Source organism: Balaenoptera ricei, chromosome 2 (assembly GCF_028023285.1).
Source record: "Balaenoptera ricei isolate mBalRic1 chromosome 2, mBalRic1.hap2, whole genome shotgun sequence".
Taxonomy (NCBI): Eukaryota; Metazoa; Chordata; class Mammalia; order Artiodactyla; family Balaenopteridae; genus Balaenoptera; species Balaenoptera ricei.
The window spans coordinates 104,855,913-104,868,489 of NC_082640.1; the positions used below are offsets into that span (position 1 = coordinate 104,855,913).

At 40.0% G+C, this 12,577-nt stretch overlaps 1 protein-coding gene across 2 annotated transcripts in view; it reads left to right on the plus strand.

Moving 5' to 3' along the window:
• The window catches only part of GPR176 (G protein-coupled receptor 176), a 341,317-nt gene that overhangs the window by 120,538 nt on the left and 208,202 nt on the right, over positions 1 to 12,577 (plus strand). The gene's annotated exons all lie outside the window — the stretch shown is intronic.

A 12,577-nucleotide genomic window follows, 5' to 3' on the forward strand; every position in this document is an offset into this window, starting at 1 on the left:
CAGGTAACAGAATTGCCGCAGGCGACAAATGTGTGGAGCCAGCAGTATAACCAGAGAGTAAAACGGTCTGTTACTGTGAGGGAATTCTCCAAGAAAAGAAGAGACACCGATTTCTCCCTTTCTGGTGAGAATGACTCACTTAGCAGAGCTGATTGCTTGAGGGCAGAACTGAGATGTACCCCTTCCACCCCCCCCCAAAAAATTATTCTGTATTTCAGAAGGTATCTTTATCCTCTTTGATTTATTTCACTACCTTTTAAAAAACAAGCCTCTATTAGCTTTCTGGGCCATAAATGTACAGCTGCACAGTATGTGTGCGTTGATTTTTAGGCATCTCCACAACATCCTGGCAGTTTTTTCCCCCCATGCTGTCACTCATATCACTTGGACAAGTTAAACATGGTCACATGACAATGCCTGGGCTACCTCCTTTCACTTAAAAATTCAAAGGGTATCGTGTGTTTGGGCTACCAGATATTGTGACATAGCAAGCTTCCCGTCACCCCCCACCCATTTTTAAAATGGGGACATCCTCTGACTAGCATTTGATTCTCTATAGCACTCCCTAATAGACAGGCAGAGGAAGGAAAGTGTTCAGAATCAAGGAAGTGGGAAGGGAGAACATTTTGCAGTTTTCTAGCTTACTATTTACAAAGGAAGTACTGGACTTCTCTGTTCAGAGCCCCTGGGTTGCACAGCTCCAGGCGTCTCCATGGTGCCTCTCCGAGCATGACCTCAGTGCTATCTACCCTTTCAAATGCAAACTTGAAGGCAGTGTTTTTCAAAGCATGCTCATGGTCGTACTGCACCAAAATCACCAGGGTGTTTGTTAAAATGCACATTCCTGGGCTGGACCCCAGACTTACTAAATCAGGGACTAGGGACTAAAATCAACATTTTAAATAACACCTGAGGGGCTTCCCTGGTGGTGCAGTGGTTAAGAATCCCCCTGCCAATGCAGGGGATAGGGGTTCGAGCCCTGGTCCAGGAAGATCCCACCTGCTGTGGAGCCTGTGCTCTAGAGCCCGTGTGCCACAACTGCTGAGCCCGTGTGCCACAACTACTGGGCCCGTGCGCCTGGAGCCCATGCTTTGCCATGGGAGAAGCCCCTGCAATGGGAGACCCGCGCACCGCAACGAGGAGTGGCCCCCACTCGCCACAACTAGGGAAAGCCCACGTGCAGCAACGAAGACCCAATGCAGCTAAAACCAAATAAAATAAATAACTTAAAAATATTTAAAATAAATAACACCTGAAATGATCCTTATGAACGACAAAATCTGAGAACCCATTTTTAGCAGATTTATTAGTTAATAGCTTTTAAGTACTAAAAAATATACTAAAAGAGAACTAAACACATACTAAACTTAAAGTGCATTTTACTGTGAATAAAAGTAGGATTACCTGTTCCAGAACTTGCTTTTTGTTCTTTAAGACTTGATTTACTTCCCTGGTCATGTCTCCTGATTACATGGCGGCACTGTGGCCAAGCAGGACCGGGAGGCATGGGAGGGAGTATAGTTTGGGTAAAAGGGGTATATGAAATAAAACATGGACTTTAAAAAATAGCCTGCAGATTTTATAGGACTACAAATGTGTGAGAACCTTAGTCACTCAAAGTTACCAATGGTTATTGGATATTAGATACTTGTAATATGTACTAAGATATTTTAAAAAATCCACTCTGATTTTTTTGGGATCTAATTTTCACTTTTCCTATTGGGATGGCTATTTAAAGATGTACCCAAGCACAGTTCAAACAAACAGGATATTTCAGTTCAGTGGTTTCTTGGATCATACCTAAAATCCAAGGAAAGTGAGAGGTTCTGAAAGCAGGTTGTAGTTTTGTTTTGAAGAGAAGACAATCAGCACCATCTAGTGGATACAAATAACCTCTTTTCCTGAATTTAGTCCAGCGAGGAGGTGAAGAGAACAAACAGGCTGTGGAACTGGGTTGGAATCCCAGTACCATTTAGTTTCTGAATGAACTCGGAAAAATCACTCAAGCTGCCGTGCTCTGCTTCTCAACTACAAATCTGGGTAATAACAGTGCCACTTCACAGGATGTTAGGAAGTGAGGTGGAATGACGCACCTAAGGCATGTCCTAAACACTCAGTAAATGTTACTTTTTAATAACTCTAAGCCACAGACTCACATGAGCTGGGAACTGTCCAGTAGCACACACTTTTGACTGCCCTTCAAAAGAAGTGGCTATTCAATCTAGTTTGTAGAATCTATGATACAAGGCTTAGTGAGCTTCCTCTCCTAGTACGTTGTTGTATTTGGCTGAAGCTTATAGTGAGAAAAGGGAAATTGGGGCAACAAGGCTGGAATGATAGTTGGAGCCCGGATGGCATACAGCGTGGGCTCTCTCATTCATTCAAATCTGACTCCACTCAGAAGGAGAACGTCAAGAGCAGAGAGAGATTGAAAACAAAAACAAAAACCAACTTTGAAACCAATGCTGCCATTTGTCACCAACCTGGAATGAGACCAGGGAAATTTTAGCTTAAAATATCTTGACTCTAGATGAAATCTTTATGAATTATTTTGAAAGGCATAATACTTTCTAGAATATTTGGGGGGGTTTGAACACAGCAGTTCAGAAAACACAGCAGAGAAAAATATGGTGCTCTCCAACATATCTGAATGTGAATTGCTTTGAGGGTGTAATTGCAATAGCTGATGTACAAGTATTTAAGGAACTAAAAACAAAGGCACAATTTATTGTGTACTAACATACAACAAATACAGTTTATTAAAGTTTGCCCTCAAGGCACATACAGCCTCTCAGCAGCTTGCAAAACGGAAGCAGCAGAAGGTAAATAAACGAAATGAGAATGACAGAAAATAATTCAAGATGAGTTGAGTTTCATGAAAAATGTAATGAATAGGGACTTAGTGTGGAAAGGTTACAAACAGTAAAGAGACACTAAGTTTCTATTGAACCTGAACTTTCTTTTCACTTGCTTTATATGTATCTTACATTGTATAAACAAGTTTCAAAAAAAATGAGAACACCAGTTAATCATGGGCACCTGTCACAGCCCTGATTTCTTAGTTATTTTTTTCCCCTCACATCCCCAAGAAATCTGAAACGTGTTGTTTTTTTAATAAGCACCATTTTTCGCCAAAAATTAAAATGGAAAGAATGGCCTTTATTCATGGAATATTAGAATTGTGCCGTCATTTGAAGATTATCTAGTCTCTAGCTACTCAAAGAGTAGTCTGTGGACCAGAAGCTTTGACATCACCTGGGAGCCTGTTAGAGTCTTGGGTCCCACCTGACACAGAATCAGCGTTTTAACAAGATCCTCCAGTGATTTATCTGCACATTAAAATTTGAGAAGAGTTTCAGGTTCATTTAATCTTAGATATAGGTCTGGGATCAGTGTTTTTTGAAATCTCCTCAGGTTATCCTAATACAGTAAAGTTTAAGAACTGCAAAACTAGTCAACCTTCATTTTTCAAATGAGGATATTATGGCCCACAAAAGTTTATGGATTTACCCAAGGTCACCCAGCTATTTCGTATTGGAATCCAAACAGTGGCATCTGTCCTCCTTATAAAAAAATAAAGGAGAGTCAAGGGAACAGGGTAGGGAGTGCAGAGATGGGAATTATTATTTAATATCGGGTGGTCAGGAAAGACCCACCTGAGGAAGCAGACACCTGAGGGAAGAGAGGAAACAAGCCATATGGATTACTGAGGAACTGTGTTCCAGGCAGTGTGTGTGTGTGTGTGTGTTTGTGTGTATGTGTGTGTTTATTCATACTGGAAGAAGAACCAGGAGTAGTGTTTCCAAATTCCCAACAGATACTAATCTTTGGCATGCAGAAACAAGAAATCAGAACTGCCAGGAGTTCTCCAAATCTTGTTATTTTAAAAATACTTCCGACCTTCTTCATATTCTTTATTCATTACCAGAGCTTCTTTATTCTTTATTCAAACAAATGCTGTCTGAAGCATTTTTTTAAAAAATAAGGACTATTAAATTTAGAAGTATTTATAAGAGGTGTAGCCTATAGCAAATATTCGAGTACTGGAGAACACAGAGAACATTACTGGGTACCATTTGAATAATGTAACATACAAATCTCCAAGCAAGGCTAACAGCCCTTCACAGAATCATGGGTTGGAAACTGACAATTTAAGGGCTTATTCTGAATAAAAACTTGCTTTTCCTTGGAATATCACTCACAGAATTTGTGTAAAGTACACAATGAATATCAACTTACTAATATTTATTTTACTTGCAAGAATGACTCACTGTTAGCAGCAGACTGGGCCGGGGATGCATACTTATAACATGGCACGAGCTCCAAGCAAGATTGACCTATCAGATTGTGATCGCCTCTCTCCCAGGTGCTCCTGTCCTGGTTCCTGGAATGTTGATCTCAACTTCTGACTCAGAGTGTCAGCATTTCCTGCTCTTGCTTTCGACTTATCTTGACATCAGTGGATTTCTTCAGTTACATCTCTATGTCGATTGCTATGGTTTAACTTTCACAGGAGAATCAGAATACTTTCTCCAATTTTCCTGATTTCTTAACTGATTTATTTTTTTTTTTAATTTGGAAAAACATGTACATTTCCTGAAAAATGCTGGGAAGAAATTCCCGCGTAGAAACACTTACAAGGAGGACAGTGAGGCTGCAGCAAAGTTTGCCAGGGAGAGGGTGGTAGGACTGGAGGTCTAGAAGAAAACGGAGGGTCTGGTTATTGAGGACCTGTGGGCATTGTAAGGATTCTGCATGAAATGGGAAGTCATGGAGAGTCCTGAGCAGAGGAGTGGCATTGTTTTTTTAAAAAAATATTTATTTATTTTATTTTTGGCTGCGTTGGGTCTTCATTGCTGCACGCAGGCTTTCTTTAGTTGTGGCGAGCGGGGGCTACCCTTCGTTGCGGTGCGCTGGCTTCTCCTTGCAGTGGCTTCTCTTGTTGCAGAGCACGGGCTCTGGGTGCGTGAGCTTCAGTAGTTGCGGCACGTGGGCTCAGTAGTTGTGGCACACGGGCTTAGTTGCTCTGCGACATGTGGGATCTTCCCGGACCAGGGCTTGAACCCGTGTCCCCTGCATTGGCAGGCAGATTCTTAACAACTGTGCCACCAGGGAAGCCCCGAGTGGCATTGTTTGACTTAGGTTTTGAAAGCATCATTCAGGTTGCTGATTGAAAGTAGTAGGGCCAAGGAAGTCAACAGTTAGGAGATTATTGCAAAAATCCGGGCAAGAGATGATGTCAGTGCAGACCTTAATGGAAGCACGGATGGTGGTGAGAAGTGGTTGGATTCTGGATATATTTTGAATGTAGAGCTGATAGGATTTATAATAAACTGATTGTAAAGTGTGAGAGGAAGAGGAATTGAGGATGACTTCAAGGTTTTTGGCCTGAGACTGGCAGGCAGGATGCAGTTACCATTTACTGAGATGGATAAGAAGGTGGGGTGTAGAGGGGACTGTGGAGAAGTTTGTTTTTTGACATCTGAAGTTTAAGGTGCTTCTTACATTGAAGCGGAGATGTCTAAGTGAAGATGTCACGTAGTTAGATAAGAGTGTGGAGTTCAGAGCTGGAGATAGAAAGGCAGGATTTAGCAGTATATGGATGGCATTTACAGCTAGGTTTTTACACCCACCACTGACCGAGATTGTAGCTGTGGGTCTTTGAGCAACTCACTTAACCTTTGTCTATTTGCTCTGCTGAAAAACACTTAAAGAATACACATCTTACCACCTAAAACAATGAGGCTACAGGGTCCATGTACGTGAAAATGCCTTGTAAACTGTAAGGTTCTGTTCAAAGCGGAAGAAGCAGACATTTGATGGTACTGGGGATGAAGAAAATCAATTCAGGGACCCAGGGAAATAGTCTTCACGCGCTGAGAATTACAAAAACCACAAAAGAAAGCAAGCGCAAATAGCAATTATTACCCTTTTTGGACTGTAGCCCAATCTGGGCAAAACTACTATTTTGTATTTACATGGCATCCAACATTTACTAAGAACTTCACATAACATTATGTTTTTGAGCTGCACAACAGTGTTGTGAGGAAGCAATTGTTATTACCCCATTTTACGGAGGAGGAAACTGAGGTCAGAGAGGATTAGCGGACCTGCAGGGCATCGTATTAATAGTGAAGGACAGAGCCATACAAGCATCCAGACATCCTCTTTCCAAGTTCAACCTAAATACGAACAAACCATTCCACACTCTCCACCCTCCGCCGGGAAGACGGAGGAGACAGCAGGGATGCCTGAGGTCTCCGGGTTCCGACAGTTGGGTCCTCTGCTGCTCCTGGGCCCCCACGTCTCGTTTCTGGATGGTATAGCCCTTTTCACCTATCGCGAGACTGGCAGCGTCGTGCTTCTGGTTGCCAAGGGAACGGCGTTCCGGGAGGCAGGAAGGCTTCTGACCCGCGGCTTCTTCCACCTCCAGAGAAGCTGCGGTGGCGGGAAAGACCCCTCCCCTTTGGGGGACAGTGGGTGACGCTGAGAGTGTCAATGCTCTGACGACTGGACACTAGCTCGCAGTTTCCGCCCGGAAGGTGAGGGACCGCACAGGTTAGGAGCGGACTGTTATCGCCGCGCGACAAGCCAATGAGAGGGCGGGGCGGAATCGTGTCAGGGTGCTGGGCCCGGAGAGGGGGCAGGGCCAATAAGAGGGCGGGCTCAAGCAGGGCGGCGGGCTCAGCAGAGGCTGGCCAGGCCTGGGAGAGAGACGTAGTTCTGACCCCGGAGAGGCTTCCGTCTCCTTGAAGGCTGTGTGTCGCCAGGATTTCCTGGACACGGCGGTAAACGTTCCTGACCGTAAGACCAAGTACCAAGGACTCTCACTGTCCTTCTAGCCCCTAAGATCTAGAACTTGTATTACAAATTAATCACCCGCCATTTAAGTGACAAACGATGCAAATAGGCGTTTCACAGAAAAAATAAAAGGTGGGCAGTAGGGCTTCCCTGGTGGCGCAGTGGTTGAGAATCTGCCTGCCAATGCAGGGGACACGGGTTCGAGCCCTGGTCTGGGAAGATCCCACATGCCGCGGAGCGACTAGGCCCGTGAGCCACAACTACTGAGCCTGCGCGTCTGGAGCCTGTGCTCCACAACAAGAGAGGCCGCGACAGTGAGAGGCCCGCGCACCACGATGAAGAGTGGCCCCCGCTTGCCGCAACTAGAGAAAGCCCTCGCACAGAAACGAAGACCCAACACAGCCATAAATAAATTAATTAATTAATTTAAAAAAAAAGAATAAAGAGACTTTATTAAAAAAAAAAAAAGGTGGGCAGTAAACATTTGACTAGAGACTCAACTTCTCTCATAATTAAAGAAATGTAGATCACACTCACAGATACTTTTGACACTTCTCAGATTGACAAAGATGAAAAGCTTTGACATGACCAGATTGGCCCAGGTGGGGAAACAGGCACTTTCATCTCAGCGTACCCTGTTGTTAGTAATGTAGTTTGGTACAACCTTTTTGGAGGACAGTTGGCAGACTACCAAAATTTGAAAGACAGTGTTCTTTGACTCAGCAATTAAAAAAAATTTTTATTGAAATATAGTTGATTTACAGTGTTGTGTTAATTTTTTCTGCATGGCAAAGTGACTCAGTTATACGTGTATATATATATTCTTTTCTGTATCCTTTTCCATTATGGTTTGTCACAGGATATCGAATATAGTTCCCTGTGCTATACAGTAGGACGTTGTTTATCCATCCTATGTATAATAGTTTGCCTTTGTTAATTCCAAACTCCCATTCCTTCCCTCCCCTATCTCCCCTTCCCATTTGGCAACCGCAAGTCTGTTCTTTATGTCTGTGAGTCTCTTTCTGTTTTGTAGATACGTTCTTTTGTGTTGTATTTTAGATTCCACATGTAGGTGATATATGGTCTTTCTCTTTCTGACTTCGCTTAGTAAGATAATTTCTGGGTCCATCCATGTTGCTGCAAATGGCATTATTTCATTCTTTTTAATGGCTGAGTAGTATTCCATTGTATATATGTACCACATCATCTTTATCCATTCATCTAGGTTGTTTCCATATCTTGGCTATTGTAAATAGTGCTGCTATGAACATAGAGGTGCATGTATCTTTTTGAATTATAGTTTTGTCTGGGTATATGCCCAGGAGCAGGCTTGCTGGATCATATGGCAACTCTGTTTTTTTTCACTCAGAAATTCTAATTTATCTTCTGGGCATATAAACATAACTAAGCAAAAATTTGTACAAAGAGGTTACCTTAAAATTGAGGTATTCTTTACATACAGTAAAATTTACCCTTTTAATATTACAGTTCTATGAGCTTTGACAAATGCATACAGTTATATAATTACCATCACAGTGAGGATACACAACAGTTGTATCATTCCCCCTGAAATCCCCTAGTACTGTTTTTGTAGTTAACCCTTCCCTACCCCCAGCCCTGGTAATGGTCATCAATTTTCTGTCCCTATAGTTTTGTCTATTCTAGAAGTCATATAATTGGAAACAAATACTATGGAGCCTTTTGAATCTGGCTTCTTTCAACTTAGCATTATGCAGTTGAGATTTGTCTATGTTTTGTATCAGTAATTTTTTCCCTTATATTGCTGAGTAACATTCCATTGTATAGATGTACCACAGTTGCTTATCCATTGTCTAGTTGAGAGACATTTGGATTGTTCCCAGTTTTTGGCAGTTATTAATGTAGCTGCTATATGTCCAGGTTTTTGTGTGAATATAAATGTTCATTTCTTGGGTGAATATCCAGAGTGAGATTGTGGACTCGTATGGTAAGTGTATGTTTAACATTGCAAGAAAGTGCCAGGCAGTTTTGCAACACGGCTGTCCCATTTTGCATTCTCATCGGCAATATATGAAAGTTCCAGTTGCTCCAACTTTGTCAGCGCTTGGTATTGCTAGTTTTTTAAAAAAATAATTTTCACATTTGAATGTGTAGCAGTATCTCATTGTGCTTTTAAATTTCTCCAATGACTAATGATGTTGAACATCTTCTGGTGCTAGTTTGCCATCCAAACATCTTTGGTGATGAGTATGCTCCAATCTTTCTTATTATTGAGTCTTGATACTTCTTTATATATTCTGGATATAAATCCTTTGTCAGCTGTGTGTTTTGCAAATATTTTCTCCCAATATTTGGCCTGTGTTTTCCTTTTCAACTGTGTCTTTTGAAGAGTGGAAGTTTAAAATTTTGATGCATTCCAATTTATCAGTATTTTCTTTTATGAATCATACTTTTGATGTTGTATCTAAGACATCTTTGCTAGCCCACAGTCACACGTATTTTATAGAAATTTTATAGTTTTAATTTTCTATTTTAGGCCTATGATCAATTTTGACTAAACTTTTGTATTGTCTTTTAATAACAAATCTTCCGTATACAACCTAAGTGAGCTGATTAAAAAAATGCTACATCTATGCAATGAAATACTATGCCATCGTTTGAAAGCATGAAGTGTATCTGGTAGTATAGAAAAATCTTTGAAATACATTGTGTAAAAAAGCAAGTTGCGAAGCACCATGCCATTTGTGTGTGTTTGTGTTGGGGAGGAGTAGGGAGGTAAAGGATAGAAAGTTTGCATATGCCTAAAAAAGTGAGACCTACAAAAATCTTTCTTGGAGTGAGGGTAATTTTGACTTGAAAAACTTTTACATTCTTCTGTATTATTTGATTTTTTTCCCCTCTCAAGGGCAAGTATTTCTTACATAATAAACAAGTACAAAAAGTTAAAAAGAAAACTACCATAAGTAATTTTTAGATATTAAAATCATGAAAATAAGTGTAATTCTACTTTTTAAAAAGCCTGGCTATTTGTTATTACTAAACAGAGGAGGATTCACTTTCTTTTGATTCTTTCATTTATCTAAAAACATCAGATTACAGCAGCCACGTGTCCCCATTTTGGTTTTTAAACCATTCATGGTGGTTGCATTTCTCTGAAAAAGTTTAAATTAATCTTGCTTGAAATGAATGTTATGAAAAGCTGGTATGTCTTAGTAGTGATTTGTTACAATTTAGAATCTGGTCATATATCCATGTATTTAATGGAATATCAAGAAGTAAATAATATTCTATTTTAGAAGTATCTGTAATGTAATAAGAAAATGTTTATCGTGTAATGTTAAGTGAGAAATATATGAATCCAACTTTGTTGAAAAGACATAAAAAGCAAAAATGGAAAAGAAATGTGCCAGCAATGTTTAGCTCAGGGTGGTGAATATTGGGTGATTTTTATTTATTTTCGAGTATACTTTAATATATTCCAGAAAATTTTCTTCAGTAAGTAAATTCTTTAATTATGAATTTAAGATTAATAGAAAACCAGAAAATACAGATAAGCAAAAGGTGAAAAAAGACACAAGAATATCCATGAACTTACCAACCCAGAATCTACCACTGTTACTTCTTTGACTTGTGATCATCTTTCAGGTCCCCCTCTGTATATTTCTCTAATTAGAGAAATTGGACTTGTTTTTTTAAACAAGGTGTTGACTTCCTTCCTCCTTCTTTCCTTCCTTGTCTATGTCCCTAGCCAGTTTTCTATTGGAATGTTTCTTTCCCTTGTTGATTGGTAAGAGATCTTTAAATGTGTAAGTGTATTAACCTTTTGTATATTATCTGTATTGCATATATTTTCTCCATTTTCTCATGTACCTTTTAATTTAATTTAGAGTTCTTTTTTTGGTTTGATACTCAAGAGCATTAAATGTTATGTAATCAAATCTATTAGTTTCGTCCTGTTTGACTTATGCTCTTGATATCCTGCTTAGTAAGTCATTAACCTCATTATTATATAAATTAGCTCTATGTTTCCTTCCAGTCCCTTGAAGATTCCATATTTTATATTTATTATTAATTTTTTTTACTTTTATTAAAGTAATATAATAAAATATGTCAAACTGTACTGTAACGTTTACAATAAAAAAAAAAGAAGCAGTCTCTAGTCACATCCTTCAGGGGCAAATATCTTGAACTTATTTAACTATTGTGCTTATTTAACTATTGTTTGGCTTTATCAATTTTTGGATATTCTCTTTGATTTCCTATTAGGACAGATTAGACTTTTTATACGACCTTTTCTTTTACATACTCCTCCTCACCTACACTCAGTGTAATTAAGGCACAGTGTTTGGTTAAATTCAGTGCTTATATAAGTATTATCATTTGATTGTTTGCTTTCTTGTACAATGCTTTGTTTTTCTTGTGGAATTTCTCTCTGGCTCTTGAGGTTTCTTCTCAAATACTCAAAAACATCTTTAAGTTCCTAATTCAGTATCCTTTATCCATACTTTTTTCTACATGGCCAAATTCAGAAAATTGTTAGTTACAACCCTACCCATCCTGGAAACTGTATTTTATTTATTATTATTTTCATGAGCAAACATAATAGAACAGACCTATTTCTAAAACAAATTGAAAGATTTCTGGAGCCTTTTAGTTGATCCATGCCATTGGTGGTTCACTGTGCCTCTCCCTTTATTGACATGTATTATACTGGCTCTGCACGGGCTTCCATCTCATTGCTCCCTCTGTTAGCCGCCAATAAGTCTCCCTTGACAGGCAGTTCAGGGCATTACAAGACATTTGGCCTTTCAGTGACTTAAGCTTTTTGATGGTGACGTGACGGGCCAGGGCGATCCGTCTTCCCACAATAATAATGTCAGTGCCTTCCTGAGTGAGCCAAAAACCCTTTTGCAGAGTTTGAATAATGCTGAGATCACTGCCTTTTTCATTTGCTGAGATGGAAAGAGTTGACCTACTGTCCTTTAAGCCTCAGCTTTGACACACTGAATGGTTGGAGGGTAAATCATATTACTGCTCTGTGTGCCTTGGAGGAGCATGGGGTTGTTCATGATTGGGCTTCCTCCTGTGTCCAAAGCTTCCTTGGACTCCGCCTCAGCTGTTCAAAAAAAAAAAGAAAGATGAGTCATTTTTTAGGGTAAGAAAAGGACATTGTTACACTTGCTGGGCCAGAGCAACTGCCTTTCTTCATTCTGTTATGAGAGAAATGGTTTAATTTATAATTGATAGGAATTTAGGAAAGGATTTGTTGGAAGATATCCATTCACATGTAAAGCTAAGTATTTGGAAGTCAAACTATGAAATTCTCTCTCTTTCTTCCACTTTATTCGGCATGCATGATACCCCAGGCATTACTGAACATATTTGGAATGGTCCTGACCAAGGGCACAGTTTGGAAGGAGCAAAGTGCCAGCAGTGCTCAAGTTTCCCCACTAGTTGAAACCATCCTGCCTAATATTTCCTGCTTCAGGAAATAGTCCTAGGAATAGAGCAGCCAGACTGGTGAGAGTCTTGTGGACGGTGTCACATGAAAAATAGTTAAAGAGATTGGCAATGTGTATCCAGATAGTGAAAGCCGATCCTCTAGTAGAGAGAGTAGGTTCAGTTCTCTGTTGTTTCAAGGCAGAAGTAGAATCATGGGTTTTAGAAGGGGAGGGTTGATAGAAGAGTGGTCACCTGGAGATAAGTACTCCATGAAAATGCAGTACCAAGGAGGAGAGGAGAAATCAGAGCTGAGAGAGAGCCCCGGCTGAAGGCTGAGCTAGAATAAGGAAGGTAA